An 11,349-nucleotide genomic window follows, 5' to 3' on the forward strand; every position below is an offset into this window, starting at 1 on the left:
CAAACGTGCAAGCATACTAACCTAACCCTAGGTAAGGCATGTTAGAGCGAAAGACAGTAAACTCGAATGAGCCAAGAAAGAGCGGCGTGCGGGGCCGGTCGGAGCGCACACATCTCTCGGTGGCTGGCGGGCGAGAGAGTGCTGCGTCGCCGGCATCGGCGTCGAAAGAAGCCGAGCCGAAAAAAGTTAAAGTACAAACGTGCAAGCATACTAACCTAACCCTAGGTAAGGCATGTTAGAGCGAAAGACAGTAAACTCGAATGAGCCAAGAAAGAGCGGCGTGCGGGGCCGGTCGGAGCGCACACATCTCTCGGTGGCTGGCGGGCGAGAGAGTGCTGCGTCGCCGGCATCGGCGTCGAAAGAAGCCGAGCCGAAAAAAGTTAAAGTACATCCGTGCAAGCATACTAACCTAACCCTAGGTAAGGCATGTTAGAGCGAAAGACAGTAAACTCGAATGAGCCAAGAAAGAAGCCGAGCCGAAAAAAGTTAAAGTACAAACGTGCAAGCATACTAACCTAACCCTAGGTAAGGCATGTTAGAGCGAAAGACAGTAAACTCGAATGAGCCAAGAAAGAGCGGCGTGCGGGGCCGGTCGGAGCGCACACATCTCTCGGTGGCTGGCGGGCGAGAGAGTGCTGCGTCGCCGGCATCGGCGTCGAAAGAAGCCGAGCCGAAAAAAGTTAAAGTACAAACGTGCAAGCATACTAACCTAACCCTAGGTAAGGCATGTTAGAGCGAAAGACAGTAAACTCGAATGAGCCAAGAAAGAAGCCGAGCCGAAAAAAGTTAAAGTACAAACGTGCAAGCATACTAACCTAACCCTAGGTAAGGCATGTTAGAGCGAAAGACAGTAAACTCGAATGAGCCAAGAAAGAGCGGCATGCGGGGCCGGTCGGAGCGCACACATCTCTCGGTGGCTGGCGGGCGAGAGAGTGCTGCGTCGCCGGCATCGGCGTCGAAAGAAGCCGAGCCGAAAAAAGTTAAAGTACAAACGTGCAAGCATACTAACCTAACCCTAGGTAAGGCATGTTAGAGCGAAAGAGAGTAAACTCGAATGAGCCAAGAAAGAGCGGCGTGCGGGGCCGGTCGGAGCGCACACATCTCTCGGTGGCTGGCGGGCAAGAGAGTGCTGCGTCGCCGGCATCGGCGTCGAAAGAAGCCGAGCCGAAAAAAGTTAAAGTACAAACGTGCAAGCATACTAACCTAACCCTAGGTAAGGCATGTTAGAGCGAAAGACAGTAAACTCGAATGAGCCAAGAAAGAGCGGCGTGCGGGGCCGGTCGGAGCGCACACATCTCTCGGTGGCTGGCGGGCGAGAGAGTGCTGCGTCTTTTTTTTTTTTTTTTTTTTTTTTTTTTTTTTTTTTTTTTTTTTTTTTTTTTTTTTTTTTTTTTTTTTTTTAACGGATCAGAGTTTTTCCAGTCTCGGATCAGTGTCATAAAGACACGTCATATCCGAGTCATATCGGTATTACGCTCCATAAGCATGCCACTGCGTAAGCAGCGGTCATATCGATAAGGCGGCTTCCGTATTCGCTATGCCTTGCAAGGCAAAGATTTCGACCCCGGGCATTAGTACATGCTATGTGCCAATCAGCAGGACGTATGCCCAGGGCTTCCGTCAATGCCATGCTTAGCACAGCTCAACTTCCGCCACCCCCGGCTTCCGTACAACCTGTGTGGACGTGTAACACGCACACAGACTGACATCCACCGTGAAGCTTCCGATTCATCATTTCCGTGAAAATTTGGAGATGGTATTATCGTGGATATGCTCCCTTTTATGGGGGCTGAATTTGAGAGTCATTGTTAATTTTAAAAGCAGAGTTGTTTTTACCCGTAGTCGAATTAAGGTGTTGAATATCCATTTAGAATTTCTTTCCAATTCTTTTTCAAACCGAGAAACTGAATGTCTATGTACTTGTGTTCCATCAGAAGCAGGAATTCTAAAAAGGTTATTTTTGCTGCGCCTACAATATTTGGGTCCGTATGGGATATGTACCTGTTTTCTATGTCCAGTTTTAATTTCCTGTTGATTATGCTCCTTTTTAAAATGACAAAAAATTTTTTAATCAAAATTTCGTTAGGGCCATTGTAGCTGTTATAGAATATTTGATTATTGGAAATTTTTGTTGACGAGCCAAGTATTTGATCCAGTATTTGTCTGATATCTGCAAAATATTTTGATATGGTTGTACACTGTAAAAAAAGATGTTTTGGATTGTCTATTGGGGCTTTGCAGAATTTACAGTTCAAAATTTTTAGTTTTCCCATTGGGCCAAATCTGAATGTCATTCCTCTCTTTCTATCGCCGAAAAAATAACCGTCTCTAATTATTCTGTATGAAACAATTCTTTCAGCGTTTGTGAAATTGGATCGAATCCTGCTATTAAGAAGATTAACCTCCTCCCAATCTACACTTTCCCGTTGAGGACTTAGGTGTACATTTTTCAGTTTTTGATAGATGACCTTATGTTTGGCGGTCTCCCATTCCGTAGGTGCAAAATTTACGGTTTGAAAAATTTCGAAAATGTCTTTCCAATATGGTGGTACGGGCATGGCGTGGGGCATTGAGTTGGAGTAAAGATTGCCATTAATATTGTTAATTTTTGAGCCCAATGAGAACAAGGCCTCAAAGTGCCAGAATTGGTCGATCTTGTTCCCGTTCACCAAGATTCTTATTCTCTCCACGCGGCAGGCCTTGGCCTTTGTTTTAACATCAACCATGTTGATTCCCCCTTCGCTCCAAGGTAGCTGCAGTTTTTTCCGGTTTATAGGTTCGAGCTTTTCCGGGTACCATAGGAACTTGTAGAGAGCGCTGTTTATTGATTTTATTGTGTCCGGTGGAATATCTATGACTCTGGCATGAAACATAACGATTGACATTATTAACGAATTAATAACTATCAACTTTCCGTACCATGTTAGATGACGAGGTTTTATTGAATTTAGAGTCTGAATTAGTTTTACTTTGATTTCTGCCCATAATTGCTTTGGTGTTTTTTGTCCGAAATATACTCCAAGTATTTTTACATCTTTTTTAATATATTGTCTGTATGGCGAATTTAGTATCGAAAGGTATGCCGTCTTGGTAATGCATAAAATTTCTGTCTTTTCTTTATTTATTTTTTGTCCAGATGCAAGTTGGAATTTTTGGAGCTCGTAGAAGATTTCGGATATTGATGTTTGATTTGCTACAGCGAAAGTTATATCATCGGCAAACTGGTCTAATTTGTGTTCATAGCGGCCTAATTTTATTCCATGGATGTTTGGGTTTTGTAGAATGGATCTTGCAAATGGTTCGACAACGAGAGCATAGAGCAGCATACTCAGGGGACATCCCTGTTTTATGCCGCTGCAGATGGTAATTTCTTTTGTCAGACGACCATTAACGTCAATGCAACTTTTTATATTAGAGTACATACTTTGGATGGTATTTAACGTCTTGCGACCAAGTCCAATATGATGCAGGACATTAAATAGGAAACTGTGGTCAACTTTATCGAAGGCTTTCAAATTATCAATTAATATGATTATACCGGGGGTGTTTTTTCTTTTGCAATACCGAATTATTGAATCTATATTATAGTGTATATCGTACATGCTTCTATTTGGAAGAGAGCATTTCTGAGTCTGAGTTATGATACGGTCCATGATGGGTTCAAGACGTTTTGTAATAATTTTAGACACAATTTTGTAGTCCATATTTAATGTTGTTATTGGGCGCCAGTTTTTGAGATTGGTTTCTTCGTTCTTTTTGTATAATAATTTGACTTTTGCTGTTGAGGATGACTTAGGGAAGATGCCGAAATATATTATATTGTTAATTAAATGAGTAAATTGAAATTTGATTTTGTCCCAAAATGTTATAAAGAATTCCTTGCTCAGGCCATCCATTCCGGGCGATTTGTTGTTCTGGAATGACTTTATGACGTCAAAGATTTCTTCGCTAGTCACAGGCCTTTCCAAGATGGCGTTTTCATCTTCAGATATTTGTGTGCTGCTCATCAGTGATAGGTAATAGCCCCGGATTTGTCCATTTGAATCAAATTTTGTACCCCAAAGATATGTGTAAAAGTCCTCAACCAAGGATATAATCTCATCTTCATTTGTCGTTATGTTATTGTCCGGGGATATTAGGCTAGTGATTGTGGTTTGTTTTGCTCTTCGTTTGATTTTTGAATAAAATGTTCTGGTAGGTTTTTCGTTTTGTTCTAATAGTTCCATGTTGGCCATCATGATATCCAGTTGCTGCCGCTCGTATTGAAACTTTTTAAGCAGAGATTTCAAATTCTCAATTCTGACGAAATTTTCTTTTTTGCCTTCGTTTACCAAATTATCCAATTCCCTTCGTATAAAGGTAATATTATTTTTTTTGAGTTTATTTTTGTTTTTGGAGTAAGTAACTGTTATTTTTTTAATTCTGAGTTTTAAACTGTCCCACCAGTCCTGAATTTTATCGTATTTCTCCAAATCAAAAAGAGCCAAATCGTAAGTGTTATTGATGATTAATTTATACGTTGAGTCCTGATAGTGCAAGATGTTATTTCTCCACGTGCCCTTTCCCCAGCGTATCTTTTTCATTTGTGACAAAGTAATGGACGGACATAAAAGGTGGTCGGCAACAGTATTTGTAGCAAAATTTATGCGCGAGATCAGATGGTCTAGTCCTGACGTGTTGAAAATATTATCTATTCTTCGTCCATTTGGATGTGACATAAAAGTAAAAACCTGTTTTTGGGGATATTTTCTCCGAAATGAGTCATAGATATTGTTAGTTTGGATAAAGTTTTGGAATATTTTTTCTGGAGGCCGAAGTTTAAATTTGTCTGGTTGGAGCACGTCAATTGATTGCAGCACGATATTGAAGTCACCGACTATCAAAAAATTATAAGAGTCGCAATATTGCTTTAAAATATCAACTAAATCCTCGAAAAATTCAGTTTTATGAGGACCATTTTGGGCGGGGGCGTACACGTTGAAGATCTTTATGGTTTGGTTGTCCAATTGTATTTCAATGCTGTCCATGCGATATTTAATATGGATCATGTATGTTGTTGGGTGGATGGTATTTACGAATTTGGTGAGAATAAGAGTCCCTTGAAAAAATTGTTGGTGATAATTTTCGTGCTTGTCTAGGGTATTGAAGTGTACGTCATACCCTATATCGTTGGCCCATTGGGTGATCAGTACGTTGTCGAGCCTGTGCGCTTCTTGGACACATAGAACGTTAGGGCGCTCGTGTTCGATGAAGGTTTTTAGGTCCCCCCAATGATTCTGAACTCCATTGGCATTTAATGACAAGATCTTAATAGTAGCCATCGCTTATATAGTAGATAGATTTGGGGTAACTAGCGTTTGTGGTGGTTATGGTTATATGTCCATAATTTCTCAGAGGTCAGTATTACAAAATAAAAGGCACTTTATATATTACAATTAAAATAATTTCAAGACTCACATCTCTACAGTTGTTGCTTTTTCTTTTTTCCTGTCTTTTTTCCTTCTAAAGTCACCGAGAGGGACGACTCTGATGAGCGAGTATCTTCTCGGTTTCTTTTGTTTGATAAGTCCAAAGTTTCACAATTTGAATCAGATAAATCCAGAAAATTGGGTAATGCTCTGTTGTTCTCCAAATTAGCTGGTGCAGATAGGACCTCCTGTGGCGTGTCGCTGAGTAGTGTAGTTGAGGCATCGTGTGTTTCGAAGTTATGGACCATAACCTTCACATAGGCCTGACCTTTCGGCGGAGGGTGAAACGGGGTGTTTCCTATAGTCGAGGTCTGTTTTAGCCTCGATGACCGTCTGATGTTTTCGGGTCTTTGCGGTGTTACCAGTGGACTTAGAGTGTCTTCACACTCTGACCACTTACTCACTTCACTCTCATTTGAGCCTGAGGTTGAGAATTCTTGAATGTCGTCAATGGTGTCTTCCTGATGGGTTCGTATTATTCTTTCGGTTTCTTTAATGATTGTGTCTTTCGAACTTTCTTTTTCGGGCGTACCCGGGTCACATACAATGGTTTCTGATTGAGGTTCAATTACAGCTTCTTGATGTTCGTTACTGTTCTGGGCTGGTACATTTGCAGCGGAGGCTTCTGATGTTACTGCCTGTGCTTTACGCAACCGCTTTGGTATGGACCATGTTTTTGTCGCTTCCTGGATGTTTGGGAAGTCTTGTTTCCGTTGAGGACAGACCTTCTGGACATGTCCCGGTTTCTTACAATGTCTACAAACTGGGTCATTTTCACATTGTGTGAATATGTGCCCAGTTTGCAAACATCTTCCGCATGTTGGCGTGTACAGCTCACGCGGTAAAAATGTCTTACATTGAAATCCATTAATTGAGATGAAGTCCGGAAGTCGTTCCTTTTTAAAATCTTCCATTAAAAATGAGGTATATCCATTATATAGGTCAGTCCCTCGATGGTAGTTACGCACAGCGCTCCGTATCTTCCCACATCCAAGATTGTTGATGATTGCGGATGCTCGCGCGAAGGACGTCTCCCACGAGATACCCCGGATGGAGATCCTCACTGGCGCTTTGTTTGGTAGTGACACCTCGATAACGATGTTCTGGCTTTGGATTTTTCCTCCAGTGCTGCGTAAGAAATCCTCCCGATAGCTTCGGTCAGATGTTTCGGCCGCGGCAAACGATAGAATCCAAACTCCTTTCCTGGATTCGTAGAGCCCTCTGAAATGTTGAACGTAATCCTTGGTTGTAGCGTCGTTTCTTAGCAGCTCTAACAGGTCTCCAAATTCTAGGTTTTGGTCGGTCCTCAGAAACAATGAGAGTGGTCTTGCTGTGGTATCCGTTGTCTCGTTGGCGGGTGTTGCGGCAGCTGAATAGGTCGTCATCTTTTCTTTTTTTCCAAATTACCTTCGAAGGCTATTGATCCCTTTCTAAGTCTTTCTAATTCTTTTATATACTTCTGAACGTCTGAAAGATCTTTCTTGCACTGGTGGAGTGCTGCGTCGCCGGCATCGGCGTCGAAAGAAGCCGAGCCGAAAAAAGTTAAAGTACAAACGTGCAAGCATACTAACCTAACCCTAGGTAAGGCATGTTAGAGCGAAAGACAGTAAACTCGAATGAGCCAAGAAAGAAGCCGAGCCGAAAAAAGTTAAAGTACAAACGTGCAAGCATACTAACCTAACCCTAGGTAAGGCATGTTAGAGCGAAAGACAGTAAACTCGAATGAGCCAAGAAAGAGCGGCGTGCGGGGCCGGTCGGAGCGCACACATCTCTCGGTGGCTGGCGGGCGAGAGAGTGCTGCGTCGCCCGCATCGGCGTCGAAAGAAGCCGAGCCGAAAAAAGTTAAAGTACAAACGTGCAAGCATACTAACCTAACCCTAGGTAAGGCATGTTAGAGCGAAAGACAGTAAACTCGAATGAGCCAAGAAAGAGCGGCGTGCGGGGCCGGTCGGAGTGCACACATCTCTCGGTGGCTGGCGGGCGAGAGAGTGCTGCGTCGCCGGCATCGGCGTCGAAAGAAGCCGAGCCGAAAAAAGTTAAAGTACAAACGTGCAAGCATACTAACCTAACCCTAGGTAAGGCATGTTAGAGCGAAAGACAGTAAACTCGAATGAGGCAAGAAAGAAGCCGAGCCGAAAAAAGTTAAAGTACAAACGTGCAAGCATACTAACCTAACCCTAGGTAAGGCATGTTAGAGCGAAAGACAGTAAACTCGAATGAGCCAAGAAAGAGCGGCGTGCGGGGCCGGTCGGAGCGCACACATCTCTCGGTGGCTGGCGGGCGAGAGAGTGCTGCGTCGCCGGCATCGGCGTCGAAAGAAGCCGAGCCGAAAAAAGTTAAAGTACAAACGTGCAAGCATACTAACCTAACCCTAGGTAAGGCATGTTAGAGCGAAAGACAGTAAACTCGAATGAGCCAAGAAAGAAGCCGAGCCGAAAAAAGTTAAAGTACAAACGTGCAAGCATACTAACCTAACCCTAGGTAAGGCATGTTAGAGCAAAAGACAGTAAACTCGAATGAGCCAAGAAAGAGCGGCGTGCGGGGCCGGTCGGAGCGCACACATCTCTCGGTGGCTGGCGGGCGAGAGAGTGCTGCGTCGCCGGCATCGGCGTCGAAAGAAGCCGAGCCGAAAAAAGTTAAAGTACAAACGTGCAAGCATACTAACCTAACCCTAGGTAAGGCATGTTAGAGCGAAAGACAGTAAACTCGAATGAGCCAAGAAAGAGCGGCGTGCGGGGCCGGTCGGAGCGCACACATCTCTCGGTGGCTGGCGGGCGAGAGAGTGCTGCGTCGCCGGCATCGGCGTCGAAAGAAGCCGAGCCGAAAAAAGTTAAAGTACAAACGTGCAAGCATACTAACCTCACCCTAGGTAAGGCATGTTAGAGCGAAAGACAGTAAACTCGAATGAGCCAAGAAAGAAGCCGAGCCGAAAAAAGTTAAAGTACAAACGTGCAAGCATACTAACCTAACCCTAGGTAAGGCATGTTAGAGCGAAAGACAGTAAACTCGAATGAGCCAAGAAAGAGCGGCGTGCGGGGCCGGTCGGAGCGCACACATCTCTCGGTGGCTGGCGGGCGAGAGAGTGCTGCGTCGCCGGCATCGGCGTCGAAAGAAGCCGAGCCGTAAAAAGTTAAAGTACAAACGTGCAAGCATACTAACCCAACCCTAGGTAAGGCATGTTAGAGCGAAAGACAGTAAACTCGAAATAGCCAAGAAAGAGCGGCGTGCGGGGCCGGTCGGAGCGCACACATCTCTCGGTGGCTGGCGGGCGAGAGAGTGCTGCGTCGCCGGCATCGGCGTCGAAAGAAGCCGAGCCGAAAAAAGTTAAAGTACAAACGTGCAAGCATACTAACCTAACCCTAGGTAAGGCATGTTAGAGCGAAAGACAGTAAACTCGAATGAGCCAAGAAAGAAGCCGAGCCGAAAAAAGTTAAAGTACAAACGTGCAAGCATACTAACCTAACCCTAGGTAAGGCATGTTAGAGCGAAAGACAGTAAACTCGAATGAGCCAAGAAAGAGCGGCGTGCGGGGCCGGTCGGAGCGCACACACCTCTCGGTGGCTGGCGGGCGAGAGAGTGCTGCGTCGCCGGCATCGGCGTCGAAAGAAGCCGAGCCGAAAAAAGTTAAAGTACAAACGTGCAAGCATACTAACCTAACCCTAGGTAAGGCATGTTAGAGCGAAAGACAGTAAACTCGAATGAGCCAAGAAAGAAGCCGAGCCGAAAAAAGTTAAAGTACAAACGTGCAAGCCTACTAACCTAACCCTAGGTAAGGCATGTTAGAGCGAAAGACAGTAAACTCGAATGAGCCAAGAAAGAAGCCGAGCCGAAAAAAGTTAAAGTACAAACGTGCAAGCATACTAACCTAACCCTAGGTAAGGCATGTTAGAGCGAAAGACAGTAAACTCGAATGAGCCAAGAAAGAGCGGCGTGCGGGGCCGGTCGGAGCGCACACATCTCTCGGTGGCTGGCGGGCGAGAGAGTGCTGCGTCGCCGGCATCGGCGTCGAAAGAAGCCGAGCCGAAAAAAGTTAAAGTACAAACGCGATGCTAATGAGCGAGCCGTTGTCTCGACTAATATGTAGGGGGCGTTCGATCGAGCGTCTGGCTTGAGCGCTTGTCGGCCTAGCAGAACGGTCGCATTGTTATGACCGGGTTTTAGGCACCGCTGCAGGCGGCCGGCAGAGCTCTTGTTTGTGCGAAACTGAATGGATCGAGCCCGAGAGAGGGCGAGCAAAGAAAAAACGCAAATCGCTCCGCCTGGCACTGCCGGCGAGAGCGTGGACGTCGCGGCCAGCGACTGTCGAAGCTGAGTACGGCCGCAGGCGATCGCCTCGGTCTTAAACGAATGCGACGAGCACGCGCCGGGCGGCCCAGCAAGGGCCGAGCGCAGCTGTCGCAGCTATCTGGTTGATCCTGCCAGTAGTGATATGCTTGTCTCAAAGATTAAGCCATGCAGGTGCAAGTACGAGTTCTCGTAAAGCGAAACTGCGAATGGCTCATTAAATCAGTCTTGGTTTATTTGGTCTCGTGAGCGAAGTGGATAACTGTGGTAATTCTAGAGCTAATACATGCATTAAGCGCCGACTTCGGGAGGCGCGCTTTTATCAGATCAAAACCGACCGGGTTCGTCCTGTGACGTTTGATGACTCTGGATAACCACGCGGATCGTACGGTCTCTGCACCGACGACGTATCATTCAAGTGTCTGCCCTATCAACTGTCGAAGGTACGCTACGTGCCTACCTTTGTGATAACGGGTAACGGGGAATCAGGGTTCGATTCCGGAGAGGGAGCCTGAGAAACGGCTACCACATCCAAGGAAGGCAGCAGGCGCGCAAATTACCCATTCCCGACACGGGGAGGTAGTGACGAAAAATAACAATACAGGACTCTAACGAGGCCCTGTAATTGGAATGAGTACATCCTAAAACTCTTAACGAGTATCCATTGGAGGGCAAGTCTGGTGCCAGCAGCCGCGGTAATTCCAGCTCCAACAGTGTATGCTAAAGTTGTTGCGGTTGAAAAGCTCGTAGTTGGATTTTGGGCGAGCGCCGCCGGTCCGTCGCAAGGCGTGTCACTGGTTGCGTTCGCCTCACCTTCGGTTCTCCGTCGGTGCTCTTGACTGAGTGTCGGCGGTGGCCGATAAGTTTACTTTGAAAAAATTAGAGTGTTCAAAGCAGGCTGTTCGCCTGCATAGTGTTGCATGGAATAATGGAATAGGACCTCGGTTCTATTTTGTTGGTTTTCGGAGCACGAGGTAATGATTAAGAGGGACAGACGGGGGCGTCCGTACTCTGCCGTTAGAGGTGAAATTCTTGGATCGGCGGAAGACGAACTACTGCGAAAGCATTCGCCAAGAATGTTTTCTTTAATCAAGAGCGAAAGTCAGAGGTTCGAAGACGATCAGATACCGTCCTAGTTCTGACTATAAACGATGCCAACTAGCGATCGGGAGGCGTTACCATGACGACCTTTCCGGCAGCTTCCGGGAAACCAAAGTCTTTGGGTTCCGGGGGAAGTATGGTTGCAAAGCTGAAACTTAAAGGAATTGACGGAAGGGCACCACCAGGAGTGGAGCCTGCGGCTTAATTTGACTCAACACGGGGAAACTCACCCGGCCCGGACACAGGTAGGATTGACAGATTGAAAGCTCTTTCTTGATTCTGTGGGTGGTGGTGCATGGCCGTTCTTAGTTGGTGGAGCGATTTGTCTGGTTAATTCCGATAACGAACGAGACTCTGGCATGCTAAATAGTTACGCGACCTTCTCGGTCGGCGTCTAACTTCTTAGAGGGACTAGTGGCGTTTAGCCACACGAGATTGAGCAATAACAGGTCTGTGATGCCCTTAGATGTCCGGGGCCGCACGCGCGCTACACTGA

The 11,349-nt window shown here is 45.9% G+C and overlaps 1 non-coding gene across 1 annotated transcript in view; it reads left to right on the forward strand.

Moving 5' to 3' along the window:
* Positions 1 to 9,870: 9,870 nt before the first annotated feature.
* Positions 9,871 to 11,349, forward strand: part of LOC144430857 (small subunit ribosomal RNA) — a 1,810-nt gene continuing 331 nt past the window's right edge. Inside the window, exon 1 of the ribosomal RNA XR_013479771.1 lies at positions 9,871 to 11,349. This exon is cut by the window's right edge and continues 331 nt beyond it. This is a non-coding gene — a ribosomal RNA (small subunit ribosomal RNA).

This window comes from Styela clava, chromosome 12 (genome assembly GCF_964204865.1).
Source record: "Styela clava chromosome 12, kaStyClav1.hap1.2, whole genome shotgun sequence".
Classification (NCBI taxonomy): domain Eukaryota; kingdom Metazoa; phylum Chordata; class Ascidiacea; order Stolidobranchia; family Styelidae; genus Styela; species Styela clava.